General features: G+C 38.2%; 1 pseudogene across 1 annotated transcript; it reads right to left on the reverse strand.

Moving 5' to 3' along the window:
• Nucleotides 1-6,341: 6,341 nt before the first annotated feature.
• LOC143570619 (uncharacterized) lies at nt 6,342-12,538 on the reverse strand (annotated as a pseudogene). Its single transcript, XR_013141968.1, has 12 exons — nt 12,467-12,538; nt 12,230-12,319; nt 11,211-11,333; nt 10,971-11,138; nt 10,803-10,886; nt 10,541-10,671; nt 10,329-10,376; nt 10,109-10,165; nt 9,125-10,020; nt 8,902-8,988; nt 7,518-7,640; nt 6,342-7,445 (listed from the first exon to the last, which is right to left on the reverse strand). The product of XR_013141968.1 is annotated as an uncharacterized LOC143570619 (transcript).
• Nucleotides 12,539-13,670: the final 1,132 nt, after the last annotated feature.

A 13,670-nucleotide genomic window follows, 5' to 3' on the forward strand; every position in this document is an offset into this window, starting at 1 on the left:
TCGCTTTTTGTTTAATCGGGCGGTAAGGACGTTGTCTTCCCTTGTTTTCTGGGTATAGAGGTTTGTGCTCTGTGGGAGATCTCTGCCCAGTTGCTTCTCCGTTTCCGCAAAGCGTTTTGCTGCTGTCATGATGGCATCCCATGTGGATGGCATGCCATCTTTACCCGTTAAGGTGCGGATGAGCTCTGGGTCGTTCGCGCCCTGAATAAAGGCAGCGCGAACAAGATCTTCGCTAATGTTACCCAGACTTAGCTTCTTCGAATTGAATCGAGTTATGAAGTCTAGCAAAGATTCATCTTTTTCTCGAATGCACTTGAGGATTGTCCATTGCTCCTCGGTATACTTTCTTTGCTGGCTGAAGTGTTGGCTAAACTTCTGTTGGAAGTCTGCCCAGTCGTAGATGTGGTTGACCGGTAGACGATCGAACCACGCTCTAGCAGCCCCGACCAGTGTCATTTGGAACATGTAACACAATGTAGGTTCCGTCCAACTACTGACGGTTGCCCCCGCTATGAATCTGTTTAAATGGTCATCTGGGTCAGATATACCATCATATGTGCCTATGCTGGACATTTGTTTGGCACTTTTTGGGGCGATTGCTTCCGCAATGTCCCTTGCAAATTTGGACGTTCCCGCATTTGCAACGTTTGGTCTGAATGTTTTGGAGAAGTCTCGTGGACTTCCACCTGTGCTTTTTGGTTTGAAGGCTTGTCCAAAATGCCTTCTCGGTTGGGAATCCGTTTCCTTACGCTTCCCTTTTGCCCTATGGCGAGGGTTCGCGTCGGAGTCGGATTCCTCCGAGTCATCCAAGTAATCTTCGAATTCGTCAGCCTGTTGGACGGAACGCAGCGTTCGTCCAACTCAGCTTGGAATTCCCTCTGACGTGCCTCCGCCCATGCCTTAACTTCATCGAGTGTTTGGCGGGGGAGTCTTGTTCGTTTCTCTAACTGGGTATCGGTGAATCCCAGTGAGCGATTATTTACTGCACTTGCCCCAGCTTGGGTAACTGGGGTAGTGTTCGTAAAATTTACTTCACTTGCCCCGGCTTGGGTAGCCGGGGTAGTGTTTGTAAAAACTGTGTTGCCGGTATTCCCCCCAGTAGCTGGGGTTGTGGTTACCGGAGTTTCTTTAACCATCTTAGAAGTTTGAAAAAACTGGAGAAAAATAAAGTTCTAGCTTTATGCACGGATGGCGCCAATGAAGAAACACTAACCGGACCCCGGGCAGATTACTGGTAACCTGGGGGTTAGATAGATGTTTCCCACGAGGGATTAGACCCTGAGAAGATGGTTCTTCTGATAACCTGCAAAACAGACACCGTGAGCTTGTCACTGAGAAGGGGGGGTTCCTCCTTGTGACCACCCTCCGGCGTGAGAATCAGACTAGATTGCTCTTTAAATATAAGTGTATATTAAGAGATTGCTAGAGCAGATATCAGGTATAATATGATGATATAAGATAAGATATGTTGGTCATACCATTTGTGGTATTTATAGCCGAAGGTAGGTTTCCAAGGAGGTGTGGCCGGCTGCAACAGTGTTCCTGTTCCACCAACAGTGGCCTACGCACGTGCCCTGCTGGTAGTTGGTGGGTAGGCAGCGGCTGATAGTGACCAGGCCTGCTGTGTACTATTCCTTTTCCACCAACTGCCGGCTACGCACGTGGTATGGCAGTAGTTGGTGAGTAGGCAGCGGCTAATAGTGACACAGTACAGGAGCATGCTGCTCGCCATACTGTTGTCAATAAGCTGTCGTATCTTTAGTCAGATCTTTTTCCCATACCTCATCAGGTACAGTACAGAAGATCTTCCCGTATCGTACGGACTGGCTTATTTGGGCGGGAGTATTCCCCCTCCCGCCCTTGTGCGGGATTGTTCCCGGCTTTGCTCATTCCTTCAGGTGACACTGAGTGATTGAGAGCTAAGTGCCTTGTGCGTGTAGCCTTGCTGCGCGGGTGGCCTTCCCTGATGGCTTGTATCCGAGGCTGCGGGGACAGGCGGAGTCCTTCACCATTGGGAGGCATTTCCTGCGGGAACAGCTTGCGTACTGCGCGTAAGGACGTCACGTCTCTGAGCATGGTTGGTCCTGCGGATCCAGTTGGTTTCTGCGCAGACGTTCCTCTTCAAGGTGAGTCTTGCGGGTCCAACTGGGCTCTGCTGGGACCTACCTCTTCACAGACGGAACCAGTGATATTAAAGCCCTCATTCAACCAACCCTCTAAACAATTATTCAGTTCCGACTCGTTTCTAGCACATGTGTGTATGACCGCCCCGTGTCCCGCCAATTCTTCCACAATTGCACGTCTATACATAATAAAACACAAACAAAATTAATCTAAATCACATATTCATAGAGTTTGACATCATAAACCAAAATGCAGCCCTTATATGCAAAAACCCACTCATCTATACATCACGCACAATACCCGATCCAGATTGTAGCGTGAATATCAGTGTTGATGTTCAATTGCAGCTAGGCCTAGGCCTATACACGAAATGAACATTTACTTATTAAACAAACGAACATGAACAAATAATTTAACTCGCTTATGTTTGTTCGTTTACACTCATTTATGTTTGTTTGTTTGCGTTTGTTTATTATATATTCAGTTGAATATTATTAGACGCGTTATCATTTAGTGTGGTTAAATGAAATTAAAAAATCAACCATTAGTCCATTGCAATTTAATATAGCTTTTTTATGCCAATAGATTGACGTTAACGTTTACTTTTGAATGGTGTTAACTTACTTATGTTTGTTCACCTACGGGGCTACCCCCATCAGTTATGGTCTGTTTATGTTTGTGAACCGTTAGTTTATACTATCAACGAACAAACATGAAGAAAATCCCTTTCGTTTTATTGCTCGGTTTGTTTGGTTTACAAGCCTAATCGCAGCACATTTAATTTGCAAACTCAAAGAATCACATTGTAATTTGATAAATTCTACAAAATACATTAAAGAAAAAAAATACCCAAATTGTAATTTAGGGCTCCAAGCATAAACCTGTTGGAATTAATCGTTAAGTTTTAATAGTTTAAGGGGTTGATTTGAAAGTTTATTAGAGTTATTATTAAGTTACGTAATAATAGTTTGAGTCTTAGTTTAATTGTTTTTGAATAAGGATGGATAAACACATGTATGTTTATCTATAAGTTCTAGTATTTGAGTTTGTTTAGGATAAGGTAAAGGTTCTAGTATTTAAGGGGTCATTGTTTCTAGTTATTAATAAATTCAAAGTTGTGTTTATTTGGTTTACTCATTCTACAAACAAAGCTACCAGGTTTTTATACAAGACCAATTAATATTCCATTAAAACCGAGTTTAGGAGTATGAAATAATAATAATAATAAAAATAATAATAATAATATTAATCAAATGTACCCAATTCCTTTGGTGCCGCCGGTAACAAGAGCCGTCATTCCTTGAAGAGACCATCTTTTAAAATGATAATTTTGATTCACAGAGACGTGAACTCTTCTTGTGTACCTGGATGATCTAGTTGGTGGTTTCAATGAACGAATTCTGGGGATTAGAATGGAAAATGGTGAGCTAAACGCATCACACATGGTGAGAATGATTAGCTTTTTAACCCGTGTAATACCCGAGATTTGTCAAATGATGATTATAAATAATTAAGGTCTGTTATTTCAATTGTGATTATCAAAATACTTATAAATTAATTTAATATTGATTTAATGGTAAATACAAACGGGGTTAACGAAAAGTACCAAAATAGCATGACTTATTTGGAAACGTCAAGTGTTGATTTGCAAGAAATTTAGAATAAGTACTAAAGTTGGTTAGTTGGTCAAATCTTAGGTATGAAAATGACACTTAATTTAATAATGAATAAAATCTACACACTATGTTATAACCCACTTGACAAATTGGTTTTGACCTATGACCCATGGATAGATAGAATGAATGAGATGAGAGATTAAGAATTAGAATAAATGTAGACTTGACACCTAAGCTTCAACATTTTCTTTTATTAGGCTAGTAAGATAAGATGTAACGGGATTCATACGGGTTTGCATAACGGAAACATATAACACGTGGAAAATTCCCTCATAACGGAAATTATTTGACACGATACAATATTCCGTCAATTACTTGATACGATATAAGAGTGTGTAAATTATTTGACACGATACAAGATTCCAACGAAACGAATATTGTTTGTTCATTTTATTCATAAAACTATCGTTATTGTGAGTAAATAAAGTGGTTATAGTGTCAAACTAAAACTTAATAAAAAATGGAGTTAAAATGTCGTCATTTGATGATAACTATCAAGAATGTGTTGGTGAAGTGAATCTCGTATGGACTCATACTTCTGGCATGACTTAATCTCGTATAAAAAAATTCAAATGGATCTCGTATGACCCAATACTACTAGTACAGCCCAATACTGCCTGTATCGGGCCGAGTTGCATAGAAATTGTCGTATAAGCTTATAAGATGGTCAATGATTATCCAACAAAAATATGACAATAGCAACCACCTATACGAGTAGTATGAACCTATACGACTTATATAAGGAGATGGGCGTAGGAATAGCAAGGTGGGTGTTATATGTTTCTTTTCAATCTGAGTCTCTATCTAGCTTTAGGGATTTTGAAATAATATTTTTTTAAAATAGAAAAATCTACTAATTACCATCTTTATAACTTGAATATTTTACCATCTTTACAACTTAAATATTGTACGGTAAAGAGAAACAAATAATTACAAATTAATACATATAAAAATGTGAGAGGTTAAACCAAAGTTAAAGATAAAATCTAGAGAATATGTTTTTTTAGAGATAAAGATTCCAGTATGAATGCTCTAAAGTAACAAGCAATATACATGATCTCAGCATTATGTTGTATTATTCAACAAAGTATTACGCTTATTTTTCTGGGATGATTTTGTCGCTTTACTCATTTAGATTGAAGTCTCTCATTGTTCACGTGCATCAGCTGGCCCTCATTTGCTGCTTCATAAACACATTCATTCTGGTTATTATGTTCTCCCAACATATTCATTGTTGGGTTCATTCTCATTTGTCATGTAGATGGTTGTGGTAAGTGAACTTCACCTCCAAATAATCAATGCATTATTTGGTACTCATGGGTGTATATCACCTTTTTCCTCTCTTTTTTTTGAACGGCGTGTGCATATCGTTATTTCATATAATAACGCATGTTATTTGATGAGAAATTTGCAAATGATTATATCAGGACTAACCATTTGGCAAAAAACTTTGGAGGGACGCTGACTGACATCTAACATTAATTGTAGATTTCGATAACTACTATGGCCAACAATCTTGAAAAAATCGAGTAGCAGAGCACAATCAAAATATTCATGATGCAATGAAAAGATAATATAAATGTGTAGTGTAAACCATGGCGGTAGACATTTGGTCAAAGAGAAGTTCAAAGTAGAGAATGTTAACATTAATGTGATTAGTTTGGATGATTCTGCCCAACACCCAATAAGTGACATTTTCATGAACCAAGTTGAGATAAATGTCAAAATGTGGAGATGTAAATATATGAAAATGTTGTAACCAAAAAGATGATAAAGGCATCATAAAGCTGTATTTTCATGTAATGATCATGAGTATGCTTGTAAAGGATAACGAATTATGTGTAAATAATTGAAGTTGTTATAATTACGATGGTATGTTAATACCGTTATGATTATGATATATGTTTACATAAGAAAACAGAGTATGTGATAAAATTGCTATGACAATGATAGTATATTTTTATAAAGAAGCGTAATAATAGTCCTAATTAGTCATACATTCAGAGCTTTACATCCGTTACAACTCTTGCATGCAGGAACTCATTCATATATACATCACACACAATATCCTAATCCCAGTTGCACAGTTGATTTGCAAACTTAAAACAATCACATTTCTATTAATCGAATTTCTACAAAATCCATAAAAAAAAATTGGAGCTATGTATTTAACTTAATCTTATATATATGAAGAATCTGAATAGTCTAAAATATTACATGGCTACTAAGCCTCATTAATTGTACTCTTACCACCTAATTGCTTCCATGATGACGCGGATAAATCTTAATGAGTTAAGTTAAAAGACAACTAATACTTTTTCTCTTCCTCACTAAGCGGTCTCCTTACTCGTGTGAATATATGATGTTATGGATAAAACAACAGACTGTAGCCACAGTAAACACATCCTAAGCTCAAGAGTTTGATTATGGTTGCTTCAGAATTCGTAATTAATTACAAAAAATTTCAGACCAACACAAAATCACAAGTGCATATAACACTAGAAGCATATTCACCAGAAGAAGGTAGAGATTCTTCACAATCAGGGAATCACAAATAGACATTAACATAGATTATTTACTTACCTATTTCAAGTCAGCACACAAACAGAAGCTTAAGGCATTCAGGAAAAACAGCCAAGCTCTGAATTAAATTTAAACCTGCCAACCAAGAAAAAGTTAATCCAAATTCAAGACAATATCGAACATCTATTCAAAAGATCCTCTTAAAGACTCACCTGCCATTACTGACTGATGATCCCAAATGTACAACAGAACAAGATCCGCCGACTCATCATCTAGTCAACAATACTTTCATCTAAAAGTCAAACCACAAATTCTATTTATTAACTAATAACTAGTAACCATATCATCACCAGTAGCATTATCCATATACATATACATAAATATTTCAGCATAACCATCAAATCAGACATTTATTACCAGAAAACTTAGCAGATAGTCAGCCTAATGCACTCAAGTCGAGATAATATCTCAGTCGTTTCAGCTGCCATCAGTAAACACATGCCAGTATTAAACACGGTAATTGAGCAAATATCAACAATACAGTACATAACCAAAAGAAAACGTTTAACGGAAAGAGAGGAGGGGGTAGAGAAGATAAAAAAAAGTCATTTCAACGATAAAGATAAATAGCTAAATCAACAACAAAATTAACGACCCGCGCCCTTCTTGGCTCTAAGTGATTCAAGGGCCTTTTCCCGCAACTCGATTTCAAGTTTCTTCTGATCGGACAAAGTTGACTCGTCTTGACTGTCATGACTCTTATCAAAATCTGAAGACGGAGAAACATTCTTGTCGGCTTTCAGTTTTAGCTTTTCCTCCCGTCGGCTCTCCTTTTTGCGACGCCTTTCCTCACGTCGCTTATACTTTTCTTCTTTTCTCAGTTTCTTTTCCTCTTTGCGTCTTCTCTTAGCTTCCTTTCTGTCTTCGGTGCGGGAATCATGACTTGTATCATCATCTGATGTGACATCTTTCCTTTTTGACCTTTTGTGCTTTCTCTTATGGTCACTTTCTTCGGAGCCAGAATCCATTAAGCCACTTTCAGTATGCCTTTCGGGCTTTGCCAATTTTACAGCTTCCTGGTTCTTCTCATCAGGTTTATATCCTTTTTCTAAGCCGTGAGCCCTGTCAAATAACAAAAGGATTAGAACCCTTCTAAATAAGCGTGATGCATAACATGATAGTAAAAGAAAAAACCTTTTGTTGTTATGAACTTCAGCTCCACTGGGGCGATGGCAGCTTAACTGCTCGGGAGAAAATTTATTATTGTCATGTTTATCATTGATCGGATCTTTGTTCTCATGTCTGTCTTCCTTCACTCTGTAAAATTTTTTTGAAAAAAATGACATGCATTTTGAATCCTCTAATTACAAATTAAAATGAACATGCAAGAGGTGGCAAGACGTGCGGGTCAGGATGGGTGGGCCATTAGTCACCACAGGTTCGGTTTGAATGAGGTTGTTTCTAGAATGAGTCAAAACTAACCGGCTAGCAAAAAAATTATAGTTATTCTTGTGAATTTAATTACAATTTCAAAAACAATAATACTCTAAATCATTCAATAAAAATGCTTTTTGGTTGTATGTGTTAAAAAGAGTTTTGTGTGCCTTTCATTCTTTCAACTCATTCGACCGGGTCCCTTTTGTCTAAGTTTTTTCTCTTTGACATAGGCCTGGCAAATTGAGCGGGTCGAGCGAGTCCAAGTTCAGGTCGATACAGGATCAAGCAAAATGAGCTCAGATCAATACAGGTTATAAGCAAATTGAGCCCAAGTCAAAACAGGTTCTAAGCTAATGAGTTCAAGTCAAAACAAGTTCTAAGAAAATGAGTTCAAGTCAAAACAGGTTCTAAGCAAATGAGTTTTAAGTCAAAACAGGTTTTGGCCAAATTAGTCGGGTTAAAATGAGTCTGTTAGAAAAGAATACCAAAAGTGTTTTTTAATTAAGTTAAAAAAATAAACAGTTTGTACAATTACCCAACCACCAAATTCACCTTCAAACAGTAAAGGGCATTGAGCCTTTCTACAGCACCATACACTATTTTTTATGCTTGAAAAGTTATTTCAATGCATCCGATAAGTTGATGGCGGAATGGTAGAACCGTAGATGGTGGTGATGGTGGCAGTGAGTGGTGGACGCAGGGGTGGTGGGTGCGTTGGTGGCGGCAGTGAGTGCGATGGTGGCGGCAGTGAGTGCGTTGGTGGTGGTAATGGTGGAGATGGCAGTGATTGAGTTGGCAACAAGTAGGTGAAAACAAACACTGGTCATGGTTGTTTATCTAAGTAAACAAGTTTTATGATTGTTGCCCATTTGGACCTGTTGACTAATTTAAGGTGACCCAGATAAACCCATATACAATTAATTTTGCCCAACTTAACCCATTATTTGAATAATGGTAAATGATTGGAACCTATACGTTTTTGGTAAAAGGTCAAGGCCTTGGTAAACATTTATTGAAAAACAATAAATATTTTTCAACGTACAGGCCTTGGTACCTATACTTTGACCCATTAAAAAAACAATAACTAGAACTAGCACATTGTATACAAGGGCCTTCAAATGTTATGGAATAGAGAACATACCTGGAAAAAGTCCTTTCATCCACATCTACACGACCCAAACGGTCTTTCACATTCATACTTTCTCTTTGGCTCTTTGGGGGAATGGGGCTGTCAGAAAACAGTATCATTTATTAGTTGGTTATACAAGATTCTTACATGCAAAACTTGACATAGTAAAGTAACAGCTTACAGAATAACACACATGATACTACAATCATGAAAGAAAACATATAGCCTACAATACCTTCTCTCTTGACTAGGACTTCTCCCAGCAGCTGGCGGAGATACAGATCTGGAAGGCGATTGTACAGGTGATCTCTGTTGTCGGTTTGGTGAACCACTTTTCAGATAAGAGGGGGGTGGACCACGTCTGGGAGACATGGAAACCCGCCCTGATGGTGAAGAAGACCTGCTTCCGGGAGTTGGAGATCTCTGCTGCATAGGGACGGTTGTCCTTCTCCTGATTGGAGAACGAGACCGGTGACGTGGCGTTGATGGAGCTCTTTGATATCGCCTCCTCACAGGAGATGGGGACCTGCCACGAACCGGCGGAGATTCAGAGGATTGTGACCTGTGTTGGTAAGCAGATCGTGGCCTGCGTTGAAATGGGGATGGTGACCTTCGCCTGATGGGGGTTCGCGACCTCCTTCGGATGGGAGTTCGTGACCTACGCCGGATGGGGGTTCGCGACCTCCTTCGGATGGGCGTTCGCGATCTCCTTCGAATGGGGGTTTTTGACCTCCTACGGATAGGGGATCTCCTCCGAATGGGCGTGCGTGACCTCTGATAGATAGGTGAGCGTGACCTTCGTCGCACAGGAGACCGTGATATGCGACGTGCAGGAGATCGCAGCCTACGCCTTGAGGGCGAAGGTGATCGTCCGCGTGAAGGTGCAGGAGATGGAGAGCGCAGCCTATGCCTTGCAGGTGAAGATGATCGCCCGCTGAAGGTGCAGGGGATGGAGAGCGCAGCCTACGCCTTGCAGGTGAAACTGATCGTCTATGTGAAGGCGCGGGGGATGGGGATCGCCGACGTGAGGCCATTCTGCGAGGCGTAGAAGATCGTCTTGAAAGAGAGCGAGATCTCCTAACAGAAACCGAGCGCCTTAAGATTTTAGGTGACTCTGACACACTTCTTGACCTAAGATAAAGATAATTAGACACATAAAGAAGACAAAGTAAGTAAAGATAGCGTGTATGTGTATTATGGTTTAAAATTGGAATGGTACCTTGAACAACTTCTGGACTTGGAAAAGGATTTGCTAACTGATCTCGAGCGTGTGCCTCTGCAAATAAATATTGTCGATACAAAAAACAATTGGGTCATAATGAGTAAAAACAAAAAGAAATTCTAAAAAAAAGATCATATAAAGGTCCAAGACCCTTAAAAAGATTTAGACTATAATAAATTAATAATAATAATTAATAATAATAACTCAGAATAGATACCGAGGTGGCGACATAGAACGATCAGCGGGATGTGGATATCGAGAAGCTCTGTAAAGAAAAAGTAAATAACGGACGTCTTAACAATGCTGTAAGTATAGATGTACTCTTAATCATACAAACATTTTCAAGTTAATCTTTTTTACGTATGTTTCGAAACATATACAAATACGATAATATACAAATAAGTTAATAAATGATTGTGTTCCACTAACCTGCCCGTTTCGTTTGTTCCATTTGTCTCATCCGTCCCTTTGTCATCAGCCGACCACTTGCTAGAAAACTTTGTGCGTCTCCTTGAGCGGCCCTCCAAATCAGCAGCTTTCACATCAACAGCATCTCTGTCCTACAGTAGTTTGAGGAAAGGACATGAACCCAAATAATTGCAGAAGCACGCTGAATATCATAAGAAAATCATAAGTCAAAACCAAAAACTTGGCCCTATTGTAACAACTCTTGCATAGAAAGAATTAATACCGTCTTCCCTCTTTCTTGTTCGTGCTCTCGGCCTTCCTTCTCTTTTGTTCTTTTTAGTTCCCGGGTTATACGATCCGTATCCTCCTATATTTATGATGTCATTATAATGAGATGAAATATGCAATACATAATCGCATAAGTTTACCAAATATTATAAAGAAACAATACCTGTTTCTTCCTAGTTTCATCTTCCTTCGCATCCAATAATTGTTGAGGAACACCACTTGCATTCTGTTGGGCACTGAGAAGATGGGTCCAAAGCTCCTTCATAAATTTCCCTGTATTTTTCTCCATAAACCCAGTAAGTGAAATTTGAATTTCTTTACCGTTAACTACCTGCATTTATGTGCAACAATTTATCAGACTTTTAAGTTCATAAACTATAAACTATATAAAGTAGTAGGTTACCTTCTCTTCTAAAAGACCATAAATGAAGTTAATGAGAACTTCATCCTCAAATCCAAGAAGTTCAGTCACCCTGTGAGCTATCCATGGTCGCATGACATCCATCTTGACTTTCGTCATATCCACCTAAACATAAAACATAAGTATAATCACTAGAACAAGCATAGGTGCTGTAGCATTTTATACGAAGGCATAAAAGTTAAATTTGCTTATAATACTTAAATTATACTCCGTCTGTCCCACAAAAATTATACCACCTATCATGTTTATTTTTTTAAACAACGTTTTTTCTGAGTCTTCCTGTGACGGGATTTCAACCGTCCCCAATTATTTGACACTTCAAGTTCGACTCAAAACCCCAAGCCAAAAGGTCCGTGGTACACTTATCATATTTTTGTCCATGAACCCGTAACGATCTTTAACTACAGTGTCAACAAACAAAAATAAACTACTTGGTACTTATTTTCCCCTAAATATCACAAATTAAACTGAGGCACTTGACTTGTGTCCACAATATTCTGTTTTTCAACTTTGTTAAAGTTAAAAAGTAAATCTGATTAATAGTTATATACTTCAAAATGTCATGCCAAAATTCCAACTTTCATGGAAGATAATAATCGACGTGGCACATACTCTTGGAGACAACCCAGTCCTAAATCTAGCCTCCTATCACATTTATATTGCAAGCTAGTAAACAAACTACAGACATAAATTTCTTAGGTTATCGCCTAACGTTAAATCACAAATCATTAAAACATTGACTACTCATAACAATCAACAAGCATTTTTACTTTTAATGTTACTGATATCATTACTGAAGCTAAAAAGTCATATTATTTTAAGTTTTCAACACAAATCTAACATTAACCTCTCGATAAGCCTTGCTGAAATCTAACATTTGAGCCTAGGGTTAGAAAACACATAATTCATTACTCACACAAGCTTCAAACAGCTCATTATATCCATTACACATAAAACTATAAACAAAATCAAAACCCTAGATAACGTAAATAAGAACGAACCAGATTCTCCAATTCAGGCGAAAACTTCTGCGATTTGAGCAGCTTCGCGTGCTTGTTCGAAAACCGAGTATCCTGATCAGCCGTGGTACCCTATCATAACACAAAATACACAACTAATTCGATTAATTTTGGCTACGATGATATAACTGAATCGTTTAATTGAGTAATTAGCTTGACGTAATGAGTTGTTGATGATGAAATTGAATGTGAATAGTGTGGAATTGGGAGTGTACTTACACGGAAGAAACCGCCGGACATCTTATAGGGTTTTGAAAGAGATGGTGATGAAGGTGTGGTTTGGTTTGGTTTGGTTTGGTTTGGTTTGACGGACTTGTGATATAGGGCTACTAGCGGGATCTAATTTGGGGGCATTTGTAAAGGCTGATTGATGGTACAACTCGCTAATGCGTAGTAGAGTGTGATTTACAAATTGCACCTCTAAGTTGTTGATGGGTATGTTTGGGAAAACTAGCTGAAGGCTGGAAGCTGAAAGCTAGAAGCTGGTAGCTGTTAGCTGTAGCTTTTAAATATTTAGGTGTTTGGCAGAGTAGCAGAAACTTTTAATAAAACTAGCTGGGTGCCCGCATGGTGCGGTGGAATGGGCGCACAACCTAACATCAACCGCATAATCAGTGTCGGTACATGATTCACCTGATGACAGTGCATACATAACCTAAATGTAGACGTCATGGAAAAACAATAAGCTTGTAAATGATGTCGAAAATCAAGAAACAAAGCTGAAATATATAGTAATTTTCAAATAGATAGTTTTTTTAAACCAACATATTTTGATATGAATCCCTTTCTGAACATGCACTGTTTTAATCTGAAATATGTTCTGACCTGACCTCTTTCGACTCAAAAGCGTACCGACACGAATCGAACTAATTTAACCATTTTTGTATCGACTCGTTCTGACCCTAATTTGGTCTTACACATGACTCAAGTTCATCTGACTCGACTCCCAATTTGGTCTTACACATGACTCGAGCTCATCTAACTCGACTTTTTACCGATCCTAACCGATAATCACGTAGTATGTTAATTTTTTTAAGTTAAAGAAGTATAACAATATCATACTCAAATTAAAGAGAATAAAATGCTCGTTTTTATAATGTAATTTGTTTAAAAAATTATTAACGTGTGAAAAAGTTATGGCTCCTAAAAAAGTCATGGGGTAGTTAGTTTTAAATAAGGGTTAAATGTGTAACTATTATATAAATTAACAAAAATTGATATAAGTTCAAGTACCAAACTTGTAAATTCAAATGTAAAAGCTTGTAGAGCTTTTTCTCAAACGACCTATAGTATCGTTTCAATTTAGAGCTTTTTCTCATCCTCTAAAAGCTTTAAGCTCCTCTTACCAAACAATACTTTTTATTAGATATGAGCTTTTTCTAAAAGCTTGTAGCTTAAAGCCCCTAAAAAGCTCCTAAAAGCC

The sequence above is a fragment of the Bidens hawaiensis genome, unplaced genomic scaffold (genome assembly GCF_021521415.1).
Source record: "Bidens hawaiensis isolate Kalapana, Puna unplaced genomic scaffold, B.hawaiensis_p1.1 tig00025013_1, whole genome shotgun sequence".
In the NCBI taxonomy this organism is placed as follows: domain Eukaryota; kingdom Viridiplantae; phylum Streptophyta; class Magnoliopsida; order Asterales; family Asteraceae; genus Bidens; species Bidens hawaiensis.